This window comes from Lampetra planeri, chromosome 7 (assembly GCF_965212315.1).
Source record: "Lampetra planeri chromosome 7, kcLamPlan1.2.h2, whole genome shotgun sequence".
Lineage (NCBI taxonomy): Eukaryota > Metazoa > Chordata > Hyperoartia > Petromyzontiformes > Petromyzontidae > Lampetra > Lampetra planeri.
This window is the reverse complement of record NC_136113.1, coordinates 2,969,906-2,983,727: the sequence shown is the minus strand read 5'-3', so window position 1 is coordinate 2,983,727 and position 13,822 is coordinate 2,969,906. Positions and strand designations below refer to the sequence as shown.

At 44.7% G+C, this 13,822-nt stretch overlaps 1 long non-coding RNA gene across 1 annotated transcript; it reads left to right on the top strand.

The window, feature by feature from the left end:
* Positions 1-5,998: 5,998 nt before the first annotated feature.
* LOC144719773 (uncharacterized) lies at positions 5,999-13,822 on the top strand. The gene is made up of 2 exons (XR_013585666.1): positions 5,999-11,601; positions 11,915-13,822. It is a non-coding gene; the product is annotated as an uncharacterized LOC144719773 (long non-coding RNA).

The following is a 13,822-nucleotide window of genomic DNA, read 5'->3' as shown; positions in this document are numbered from 1 at the left end:
CGGTGGTGGCGGCGGCGTCGCCACTCGCGGGCCCGGGACTCCCGCGAGCCGCTGCGGGCCGGCCCGCGTCTCTCACGTGACGCCCAACGCCGCGCGCCCATTGGCCCGCGCCACGCGGCGTGACGTCACGCGTTAAAGGGAGCCGCGAAAACCCGGCTCCTGGGTGCGGTGGGGGTCAGGGAGCGGTGGGGTCAGGGTGCAGTGCGGTCAGAGTTCAATGAGATCAGGTTGAGGTTGGGTCAGGTGGGGTCAGGGTGCGGTGGGGGTCATGGTGGGGTGGGGGGTCAGGGTGCAGTGGAGTCAGGGTGCAGTGGGATCAGGGTGAGGTGGGGTCAGAGTTCAGTGAGATCAGGGTGAGGTGGGGTCAGGTGGGGGGGGGGCTCAGGGTGCGGTGAGGGTCATGGTGCGGTGGGGTCAGGGTGCGGTGGGGATCATGGTGGGGTGGGGTCAGGGTGGGGTGGGGGGTCAGGGAGCAGTGGAGTCAGGGCGCAGTGGGGTCAGGAAGCAGTGGGGACAGGGTGCAGTGGGAACAGGGTGCGGTGGGATCAGGGTGGGGGGGGGGGTCAGGGTGGGGGGTCAGGGTGCATTGGGGTCAGGGTGCAGTGGGGCCAGAGTGCAAGGGGGGTCTTGCGCAGTGGGGTCAAGGATGCGGTTGGGGTAGGGTGCAGTGTGTGTGGTCAGGTGTAGGGGTGGGGGTCGAGTGCAGGGTCAGGTAGTCGGTTCAGGGTGTAGGGTGTGTGGTCAGGGTGTGGGGTCAGAGTGGGGTGTGTGGTCAGGATGTAGGGAGTGGGATCAGTGCGAGGTTCTGTGTGTACTGGAGTGTTGTATGCTGGGTGTAGCGGGGGAGCGGTTCAATTCCCACTCACGGCCAATCTGAACTGGTCCGGGACCTCGCCTAGGTCGACTCAGTCTCAAATGAGTACCTGATGTGATATATAAACATCGCCATAGGAAGACAAAGGCGGTCGGGCGTAGTGCTGGCCACCCACCCCCTCGTGTACCGTTACGGCCTTCATAGGTGCTCGCCCATATCACTTGCCCCAACAGTCTGTTACGGCTACACGGGGGAGTCTTTGTCGTCAAAGCTGGATTGAGAAGGTGCTCGGTGCTGGGCTGGTGTGTGTGTGAGTGATGGGCGCGCTGGGGGTGGGATGCACCCTGCAGGCTTGAGCGCGTTCTGTCGGTGAATAAAGAACGCCACTCTCACGACAAGACACGGCCAGTGCGTGAGTCTGGCCGATAGGGGGCATGCGATTGGGCAATGTCTGCGTGAGAGCAGATTTTCTTTTTTTTAAGGATGCCTCAAGAGAGGAAGAGCTGTCAACTGGTAGCGGGGCTGCGCTTGGCGACTCGTCGCACCAGCGTTTTCCTCATCCAGGAAATGTGTGAAATTTGGTTTTCAGCATGGGACAAATGACAAAGCCATAAATGCGTGAGACACGGTTTGTGTCAGGTGGTGTCTATTGCTGTACGAAGGCACGCTGTTGCCATCCCACACGGTCCTGCGATGACGCCATCCATCTCACTCGTGCACATGGGCTGATTTCATCATCATCGTCGTTGGCATGTGCCCTCAATTGGCTACCATTCCATCACCACTCTTATCCCCCATTCATTATCCTTTTGCAACAATGTGTCCTACTCTTAGGTTTTTTCGGTAAAGTCACGTAGGTAAATAAATAATAAAAGATACATTCTAAAAATAATAGAAGAAATAAAATAATAAATCACGACGTTTCGGAGGCAACACAAGCTTCCATCTTCAGGTGGAATCGTCACAGCACGATTGCTGTATCAAGTAAAGACTTGTTGCCTCCTAAACGTCGTGATTTATTATTTTATTTCTATTATTTCTTCAATTATGTATATGTTATTATTTATTTATTACCTACGTGACTTTACCGAAAAAATCTAAGAGTATGAATCCTTGCAGTCACAAAAGCGTCAAATCTAGAAACAATGTGTCCTGGCCGAGTCCACTTTTCTCAACGGTCAATATTGCCTGGGTAAATTTCCATACCGTAGGTGGCCTCAGATAAACTGCCCTCAACTGCGAGCCGGCACTAATCAGAGCGCTCAATGTGTGCCCGGTCAGGCACAAATGCCCCCTACGCTGGCAGTAGCTCTGGCAGTTTAAGGGTGACGGATGTGAGTAGATGCCCACTCTTCCCAGCTTGTCGCCTGATTAAGCAACTTCTCTTTCATCTTTCAATTCGTGATCTAGCAAACGGGATTGTAGATTGTTTATAAGTGCCTGCCCTTTTTGACTTGTGCAATGTTATTGTGTGAGGTTACAGTATTTGAATGTCACGCAGTATTTATTAATGCACAGCTAGATTAAACTGAAATCGATTATTTAATTGTGCATACTAATTGCAATAAGGTACGTTCAGTCAAAATGTTTCTTATATAGGTGACCTTTTAAAATACTCATCTAAAATGTGATAACTGTGAATGGAAAGCAGTAAGAACACATAATACAAATGTAGGTGATGTCCATAATTAATAATTTTAATAATATGTGACAGTTTAGGTGTTCCATCATATTCACGTTTTTTTCTATATCCCTCCCTGGCATGAGAGATAATAAACCATTTGGTATAACACACACACAATGTACCTCAACTTCCACAACCGACACTTTGTTAAGATAGGCATATCATAATTTTTCGAGCACGGTAGGCATGCCTTTGAACTGGACATGTAATTTATATTTTTAGCAGCTCAGGTGATGGCTTTAATTGGGTAGTATATACACAGCTCGTCACTCGGTCGCTTTCTAATTATACTGCATCAGAATGTTAATCAAATCATGCCTGTAGTGGTGCGTGTACATTACTGAAATGAAAAATCATATTTTGCTCGTCCTTTTTCTATGGTCGTTTACTACGACAGTGCATCCACAGGACGACCATTCTGTGTGCCATCGCAGACTTGTTGTACGCCGACTCGGAGAGAGCTGCATGCAGAATTCACCAACAACCGCCATTCGCCACTAAGTGGCGGTGACGTTACCACGACGCTTGTGCCAGGCTATGTGCACCTTGAGGCCACGTGAAGCGTCGAACGCCAGCTGGCAGGAGGTCACGGGGCAGACCCAGGTGCCACGGGTCGACTGACTGAGATGACTGGCTGATGAACCACCTGTGCCCCCTACTGTGCCAACTTGCTGTGATTTAGCCACCCGGCGCTCTGCTCGTTGTTGTGAGCGTCGCTCCTCCGCCCTCCGTTGTTGTTGGAGGGCGACTGCCTCCAACTGCCCAGTAGCCTCCTCCACAGAGGCCGATCTTGACACCGCTGGTACCAGTCATCGGCAAGTCCACTCAGCTCCACGTCCTCCTGTACCACATCACTCCATCTCTTCTCTAGCCCGTGCCGCGCCCGTTTAGCAGAATTCACCACCACCTCGAATCAGCATCCAAGTAGCACCTAATCATAGTTCACAAACAGTGACACCTTAACACTGTGACCTATATGAATTTACCTATTAAAAGTGTAAAAAAACTTTTATTTTATACGTGGAGTACAGATATAGAAATTAGTTAAATTGTCTACTTGGTTTTTTATTATTAATAAAAGCTATCTCCTTGCAAACGTTTATTTATTTGCTAAGCGAAACTTGGGTGGAGTTGTCCATTAAATCAACAACCCCATAACCCTAATACTCATCAACTATACACACTCGCAAAACATGCAGGCACAGGGGAATTAAAGTTGGATACAGTACATGACTACCATATACAGCGGAAGGAGAGCTGTACACACGCACAGTGGAAAGAGTTGAAAGGACAACTCCCGGGACACACACATGTAGGTTGTCAGCTGTATGGGTCACAGCCAAGTGGAGAAGAAGTGAATGCTTACGTAAACTGAGCGGTCTGGCTGAAAGTTATGTGGACGATGCCTAGGCAGAGAGGGTCGTTTGCACGGTTAAAGGTCGCGCTTCTACCTATGGAGTCGGGGGTCTTAAAGCTACAGAAAGCAGTACCCACATCGTGGATTCTTAGCAGCATAGGATATCAAATCAGTAATGTGGCTGGCATGGGCTCTGGTCCGAGGAATTATATGGCCCGTCCTATTCAATTCCAACCGCATTCTTAACCAGATCCCTTGGCCCCTCCGATCTCTTCCTGCACACTATACCACACCATGATACACCACACCACGATACACTGGTTATAGGCAATGTTTGGTTATTCAAAAGTTCTGCAGGTGCCAAATGCAGGATGTGTGACAGTTCCCAACTAAATGTAAATATAGGTTTGTTTATTTTCTTTTTTGCAGGCATCTTTGTTTTTTACTTAAGCTCACAGCTGAAGGGGAACTATTCAAACTTAAGAGGAAACATTGTTTTAACTCATTCACCCTAGGATCAAAATCCCTCAATCTCGGAGGAAAAATGGAAGGTGAAATATGTAGTTAGGTGATGGCATATTTATTGTTGCCTCTGTGTCATAATTTAGTGAAACCATGTAACATATTTCAAAGGCAACTATGTGCATTAATGTGGCTCATCACATCCAATTGAAGTTACGCAATTACATTGAAAATACATTTTCACAGAATTGATTGGGAAATATTAAACAATACCTCATCCTTAAGATTATTACAGGTGATGAAATGAAATGTGGCAACCTAATTCGTTCCCTTTCCCACATGTCCAAAAATATACATGCATTTCCTTAGTTTAATAAGAATGTGCAGTGCTACACCGCTATTTGCTCAGACTCTAATCTACATAGTGCTCTCACTGCCGCTAATGAGAATATGCAATCTCAAGGGAAATGCAGCTCACCCTTGCATTAGGCTTTGCTCAATGTAAACACAACCGCAGCCGTTGTGCTTCAGTGAGCCATTGGGTCCGCTTCCACAAAGCAACTCTCGCTGCAGGTGTCAGGAAGAATTGAGATCACAACGTCTCTCGTGCACTCCGTGGCTCACGACAACTCCAGTCATCCTCGCAGTGGCCTTTGGATAGCCATCGAACAAAGACGGTCACTGCATCACACGTTTTCAGATATATTTGGAAGCTACTGGAGCTATGCACTTTTAAATTTCGATTGAAAACGAATTTCTTTAGAATCGATTTTTTGTGTATAATTTGTTGTCCTTCCCTCGCACCTCCGGTTTGCACGGTTGGATACGTAGGGTGCGAAAGAAGCTCAATATACATGCATACTAAGATAGGCTGCCTCCAGTTGTAAGCTCTGCTAGGTTCTTTAGACTCAAGATACGTTTATACCCATACATCATTTTTGACTATTGAAACTCAATGATTCTGTTGAGTGTGAACTGTTTTAAATGCTTTAAAATATATTGTATTATCCCAACTCACTTTGACGTATGTAATACATATCATCGGGTTATCTTTATTGAAAGTTAGGTGTGAATCTTGCCACTGAGAAGTACTTTCGAACGTGTTTAAATTTTTTTTCCAAAACTGACATGATGCGAGCAGCAAGAACATACACCCAGAGGCATTTTTAAAGTTGTATTACAGCTGCTGTTTATATTACAATCTACCCTTGCATATGGCAATATGTTCAGCAGCTAAATGGTAACGTGAAGGTATGCTAGCCACAATAGGGCTGGAGGAGAGAGTTTGTGTAGTTTTTATTTTCCTCCGTTGAAGGAGCGATGTCTACAGTAGTTTACGATATGGCCCACAGTTTGGGTTGTATAACCACAGTCACACTGTGGCATCGCTTTAATTTGTAATATACAAATAACTGCCTTTGTACTGGTAGGAACCTCCTGATGACACCAGCCCACAGGGGATTATTGTGTCCGTCCGTCCGTCGTGCATCCAAAAATGGGAGGGGTGGGACTGGGTGGAGACGGGAGGGTGGGGAGGGGCTGGGTGGGGGGGGTGGGGAGGGGCTGGGTGGGGAGGGTGGGGAGGGTGGGGCTGGGTGGGGGTTGGGAGGGGTGGGGCTGGGTGGGGAGGGGCTGGTCACCCCGTGGTGCCCTTATAAAACTCAACGTTTAACCTACTCACGCCGGCTTGTGCCCGCCCTCACAGTCGGCCATATTTGCGGAATACACCACGCCGCCGTTGACCCTGGCCATTGACCGAGCAACCCAACGTTCCTACCAGCTCCCTCCGCAGGAATGTTTTTGTGGCATATGCCTCTGTTTTTACCATTTAGAACAGTGTCTCCTTGTCTCTCCGAAGCAGTTTGCCAACTCCACTCGTAAATGTAACATTATTTACGAAGTATGATTGATGTCACAAAAGTGTGCATATAATCGGAAAGCTCATATTATGGAGTGCTTTTGGAAAACTGACTTTGATAGTGAAAAAAGAGATGTACCAATGTGCTTGAAGAATAAAGTTTGAAATAAGTGCACAGAGTATTATCCACTATGACATACAGACTGGAAACATGGACACTGACAAAAATGGAACAAAAGTTGAACCGTGAAAAAGAGGCGGCAAGACATTCATACTTGGAATTACACTGAGACACCAATGCGGAGGATGTATGCATGTTGAACTTCTTTCGCACCGTATATGTAGCCAACCGTGCCAATCGGAGGTGTGGGGAATTGGATGACCACTGCAGAGATCGGGTGATGTTCAGATGGATTCTTGCATCGCAACCCCATGAGGGATGGTGATGACTTCGGAAGTCTTTCTCCAGGAGTGGATAGAAGATGGAAATTATTAGTAGAGCTTGGTCACCTCAAGTTAAATGTTGCCATAGTTATTGTGAGGACTAAACAGACAAGGTGATGAAACCTTGGCCCGTGTGGCAGCGATTGGATCTGCACAGGACATTGGGTGAAACTAGTTGGTTGTTGATAATTACGCAAGTAAAAGATACATGGTAACCTGGGATGGCTTGGGATGAGATTCTTATTGTCGCTCTCAGTGGCTGAAGTCACAATTTTCTAACCTCAGGTTACCTTTCAGCTGTAAGGATTTGTCGATGCTAATATATTTATTTTTGAGCTAATGGAATTATTGCTCCTCTCACAGAACCCCAAATTAACAATCTTGTGTACTTTAGGGTGACTCGCATAGACACACGATGTGTACTCTCCACCACTCCAACAAGCCTCCGTCTTTTCGTTTCATCTAAAAGCAGATTGGACGTATTAACATTTTCATGAAATATAGCTCCAGTTCCATTTAAACGAGTTTGACAGTTTACACACATATGCCTGACTTAATTTTCACTGTGGGCTTTTACTGTGCCATCTGACTCCATGGTATTGGCTGTACGCACTTACAATATTACCAATCCTTTTTATTTTTACTCTTTCAGTGTAAGTCTTTTGGATATCTATCCGAAGTGATTTCCTGTAAAATTATTCTAATTACAAAATGTCTCGGAACTATTAAGATGTCTTACTAAATGCCAAGAATGTGTGCAATTGGACACAATGTACAAACGAGCTCCATTGTCGACATCAGTAAAATACGGCCACATTAATCATGGGAATATATAACTGTGCATTGCACATGACACGAATGACTAAATTATCTCTGTAAGAATGTCCATCCAATTTAATATGCATCTGCAATGCTTAATTAAATAAAAGTGTTAAAACCTTACATTATAATATCGTATGCATTTGTCTTCATAAGTTTGGCCTCAAAATATTCCCCATAGCTCGATACAGAAGCATTGAGGCAGGGTGAGTGACATGCAGTAAATTAATGTGTACAGTGCAGTGCTTATAATGGGTGTGTATTATGTGGACATGTGTCCAATGGAAAAGCAGGATATACAGGCGACGTGTCCACAGCTGTCGAAACTGCAAATATATTTCCCATGAATCGGAGCCCTGCCTTCATTAATCACTGAAAGCGGCGCAATGACAGGAGGTCCTAGCCAGGATGATTGGAAAATGGGAAAAGGAGATTTCGTGTTTGTGACACCATTTATATGGCCTTTGCTGCAAAGGACGAGGGAGGCACTATTTATACTTGTATTAATTGTATGCATCTATTTGTAAAGTTACACAGTGTTTTATGTATGAATATGTGAGAATGAAAAAAAGTCTCAAATATATGCTTTACCGACTGACATTCTAGGAATTTAGTTATAAACCAGGTTAATGAAACGTTCTCAACAGTAACATATACAGTTTCATAACTAATAGAATATGGACACATAAAGGTAACGCAAAATACGTCGAAACATTTACATACAATTTCAAAACAAACCACTATCCATTACTGTACTCAATTCGAATTCAGGTAGAAATCATCGCCCCCTACTGCAAACACTTTCCAGAACCGTCCTGGAAAAGTCTCGTGCGAATCGGCGAGTCTTTCCTGGGTAAACATGCATAATACATAAATAATATACACGTGCCTTACAGCTATAATGATAACAAGATAACCTCTCACCTGAAGACGATTGCTTGTGTTGCGATTAAAACGTCCTGATATTTGTTTTTATTCTATTTACGTGGCTTTTACCGAAAGACCCATATAATGAGATAACCACAATGTATAATATTACAACTTTGTAGCTGATTTACTAGACAATTGGGATATGTAAGTATTTAGCTCAGGACCGAAGTAGATATATAAACACGTTTTATAGTTTGGGAGTAAGGGTCACATCTGTTATATTTGCCAATATTTTATTGCAAGTAAGTTAACCAACAAAGCATATCTAATGTAATCACCAATCACACCTCACTGAAGCAGATTTTTCAGTAAGTTGGACTGCCACCAATACCCCAATGTTTGTTATTTTCTACACTTTTATACACGGAGTGGTGGCGCAGTGGTTAGCACATCGCACTCTGAACTCGGCAATACAGATTCCCGACCACGTAAGTGGAGAGTGATATCTGAGCCTGGCATTGCTCTCCCTTCACCACCCCGCACTGACCAGCGATGATAAATTGTGGTCAAACAACCCTTATGATGACCGACATCTCATTGTAAGGCCATTATCCTGCAGTGAATTACAAAGGGATGTAGGTTATCCGTTATTGTACAGGTACCACTTTCACGGAAAAAAAGCAATGGCATAATTTGGATGTGGGAACCATGGTATAAGCAAATCAGACGTTTATTTGTTTTTATTTCTCTTACTTTTGTTATTTTGAGGTGCCATTTGTTCCCTCCCGCACGGGGATTAGAACACTGGCTATTTCTGGCACGCTCGACTATGATGCGGCTGGTCATTGACGTCAGAGTTGCTGCCTTTAGGGACGAGCATAAAAGACAAAATGGCAAATCACTGAGTTAGCAACAGCAGCAATTTCCCTCAGGGCTTTCTGTGAGGGGGATTAGCTGCATGTGCGTGCAGTTAACACACGCAAGTTCATCATGCAGCGGCACTCTGTAACATCCCATTAATGTTAGCCAACCCAAGCATATGATTGCACGTGAGCTTCGTTATTGCAGTGTAATAATTTCCATCCCAACTGCATGACAAATCCATAAAGTGGGCAGGCAAATGCTGTTATATAAACACAATTATCTGAATATAAGTGGTGATTCTCAGTGGCAATCATCTCTCCTGTAAACCTGGTTTGGCATACATTTAGTTTAAGTGTATACCGTGTTGATTGTGCCCAATATGCAATATTAAGCAGCCACTTGCTCCTCACTTGGCACATTATTATTCTCCACTACTTGTAATATGACGGTTTGATAAATTGTAACAACTTTGGGCGACGATTCGATGTTGCTATCGAGTGTGCAGGCAGTGCAACTGCACTGTGGCTCTCAGGCCTGGTTGTGTAGTACCATTTCATTTGCATACAATGTGTATAAATTATAATCAATATATTCTCACACACAAATCGATGCACGAGAATCACTTTCAATCAATGCACCGATGCATTGTTGCGTGTCTTTTCATCAACCTACGGAAGACCAAAGGGCTTTCTCTTCAGGAATATTGCTGAAGAGTCAAGTTTGTGTTGGCCCACGATTGTGTCTGTAATCTACTGACAAAGTCGAGGTGTGGGTGGATTACGATTTCGCCTGGCCATGTCGCACATGAAACATCGACCAGTAGGGGCAAACAGTGCCAGTAGGGGCAGTAGCGTCGCGTGGTTGACATGGGCTCCTGGTGCAAGTAGTGGAATCCTGTAGAGCCTCCCCCCTTCCCCCTGTCCAACAAACCCAGTCCTCCTACTCCGGTGCCTGGGTCCCAGTGACTCGTGGGCCCTACTGCAGCTTCACCGCCTCCACACTCGATAGGAGGGGGCAGTACAACCCGCAGGCACCTGACACCACACCCGTGCATCATTTTAGCATGTCCCGTCTGAAGTATATGGGCTGTCTCTGGGTACTTCAACTACCTTTCAAAATCTAAAAAGACGTATAGAAATATAAAAGGTATTTGACTACACGTCCTAAGTAAAATCCTCTTCGTCTTTAATTTCGATCACACTTTAAAGGGTAAATATTCCAAACGCAAATGCTTTCAGCCTGGTCACTAATGACTGCGCAAAACGTATGGCATGTTCAAATATGACAACACGATATTCCAGCTGTGAGAATAAAAATATATATTTAGAATGTTATGCGATGAACATATCTGAGTTGCATTGCATGTGGAAAAGTGTTCCCCTATTGTGTACATTGAATCAAGTTGCATGAATAGTTCCAGATGAATACTTTGTCTTGGGGACATGATGCCGATAGCACAATTGGAATGAAGTCGGGATATATAATAATGTAATCCAAAAAATAAAGATGTCAAATGCAGTAAAAGTCACATTTTACTGATAGCATGCCCTTCTGAAATGACGTTATGGAGTTTGTCAGTTTAGCATTGCCACCCAGTGGCCACCATTGGGACTTTCTCCCAAGACCGCATCGCGTTCCTGGCCATTACAAATCTATATTCATAAATACCGCACTCTTACATTTTACACGTGACATTTTCTGTACGCATTGATAATCAATACATTGTTGCCAAATTATCCTACACACTACAACCCCTACCTCTCAATGGACCAGAGATCAGTATGCGACTGCAACAACCCATGTGGGCCACAAATGACCTGTGTGCCTGAGTTCATGCTTTTACAGTTTTTTCTGAATCTTAAAACCTGATGTCAGATTCTTGCATTTTATTGATTTTAAACACATTACGCGTATTCTGATCATACTATGTATTATAAACATAACATTTTTTAAAAATAAGATGATGCGATTAATGTGATGATGATACTATGTTGAACTTCGTTCGCACCGTACATAGCCAGCCCTTGCTAATCGGAGGTGCGCTACATGACTGATTGTGGGTTTTGTTTTTGTGGCTCCGGAGTGAGGTTAAAGTAGCTGAAGCAGGAGCAGCAGCGTGGGAACTGCTTCGGAGCTGCAAGCAGCGGGCTGCTGGAGCCAGCCCGCATCTGGAGCTGAACTATCGGAGCCGCTGCAGACTCGGAGCCACTGCAAAGACGGAGCACTGTCAACCCGAAATACAGTGGTGCTGTGTGATGCTGATGACAAAGCTTGACGGGCTTGCCGTGGCATTTTGGGGGCACTGTTATCAGTCGTCCCTTTGCTGATACGAGGGAATGGCCTCTCCGTGCAGATAAGAAAGTGCTGTACTTGCAAAGCTCAATTCGCTCCATAACGCCGACGCAGATACGGAGTAATCTACAATGAAGGTGAATGCGTGGCTGATACCTCGTGCTCAGAATACACGCATTGACTACTTTGTTTAAAGAGAATATACATTTGTCATTTACCGTATGCGCACGATGTGCTCGCTCATGTATCTGTTGGGCTAATGCGTGAAAAACTACGAAACGTCAAATATATGAGACGGTAAAGGCAAAACGAAAATAATTGTTGAATCAAATTGCAACCTGCAATAATGGCGATTCAACGAAGTGCTTTGTGGATGGCTTATTCGGTACAAGTTATAGCACGAGTAATAATGCATGTTTTTAAATTCAAAGACGGTATGTTTATTTGCAGGTTAACATGTCCCCTGCAGCAGCTGAAGACCGTCACCCCACGGTGTTAAACGAGGAAGTAAAATCAGGAATTTGCGTGCATTTTGTAACCCTTTCTAACATGTGTTTGTCCTCACAAATATGCCATTTGTGATAATAACGTTACCTTCCGAGATTCACAATGATATTATTATTGTTTTTGTTACGCTTGATAAACCAGGAAAGCTTTCGTAAGTATCAAAATTATTTTCCAAAAATACCCTGCCATGTTTTGACACCAAAAAAAAACCTCTCATGCATGATATTGATCGCGATAGCCTACGTGTTAAACTAAAAAGGCGATGTTGCTATGTATAATGCCAAATGAGTCATTTGCAGGTAATCTTTCAGCATTGGAATGTTTTTGTATATACATATGGGAGGAAACCAGAGAACCCAGAAGAAACACATGCAGAACTGGGGGAGAACATACATATTCCACGCAGAAAGGTACGAAAGTGGGGTATATAATGCAGGCCCTTCTTGCTTTGAGGCACAAGAGTTTGCCGATGTGTGGCGTCGTGAGATGTCGTCCCTCGTCATGATGTCTTGGGGAGGCAAGGCGCACGCATGGTGCAACATCATCATCGCCTTGGCCGACAAAGACTTGTTCGTTTAGCACTAGTTTTGTATTGGCTAATTTTTGGCAATTATTTAATCAAGGGTCAGTTTTACATTGGGCAATTTCCTCATAGCAACACAACTTTTTTCCATTTAATTTAGATTGGACACAGATAGCATTCTCTACGTTACTGGATGAAAGCCTCTCCAATTCGTCTTGGCCATGGGGTTATTTGACCGTACTGTACTTCATACTGGTCAGTGAATTGTGGTTGGTGGGTGCTTATTCAATTAATATTTTACTTGCCACTGGTGTTAGCCGTGGCCAGGGACCTAACTCAGGTTGGTCAGGAATATAATTGGGGTTACAGCTAGGGTTCATAGCCATGCATGTGGACCACACTGCTGTTGCTGTTGATATAAAAACCATTCAGCTTGCAACGCATGCATCATGTGACGTGTGAGACAATTGATGCGTTTACATTGTGCTGTATGTCCCTGGTTTGTTAGCATTGGCAGTTTCAACCCACTCTACCCACTGCTCAAGGAAGAAAGTAACAGGGTCAGTGTCAAACCGGTATCTTCATTACTCAACTGGTAAGCCCTCAACCACAGTCCTGACACCTCCAACTAGAGGAATACAAAGCATGCGAGGGTATAGGTGAAATCGTTTTAAACGCCTCTACCCCACACTCTGAATCACGTCATATCATACCCGAAATGCTAACCGCGCGCAGTTAAGCTGGACCTGACATGGATAAAGTCGCTTATCTGTCTGCAAAGAGCAGTACTGAGGGATGGCAGTGTCGGGAATGCGGTGTTGTGTTTCTGTGAGGGCTGTGTAATTATTCACCAGGGAACGCCTTACACAACGAAGAATCAATCTCTCTCGATTGATGGATTGCATCGGATTTGCTCACACGAACGTCTGATGTAACTTCAGTAATCATTACCTTCGCAGATATCTTAACTCCGAAGCAAACAGCGTGGGATTGGTATTGTTGGTTGGTGGCGGGCGATTAGATTCGACACTAGATGGAGTTAGGCTAGGCACGCCGCTTTGCAGGGCTATTATGGCCATTGGTCAAGAATAATAACGGAGTAGATGAAATAAGCTTGTGTGCAGGTCCTAGGTGGAATGCTAACATCGTAGCATCGTGAGAAATGTCAACAGCTGTGCGAGGCCTTCATCCAGCAGTGTATTGGTCATTGCTCTTTACAAAGCATTGGCGTACAATGTCCAGTCAGGAGATGTTGTATTCTTGGTTCTTTCGGTAAAGTCACGTAGAAGGGAAATAATAAAATAATAAAACATAATAAAATAAAAAAA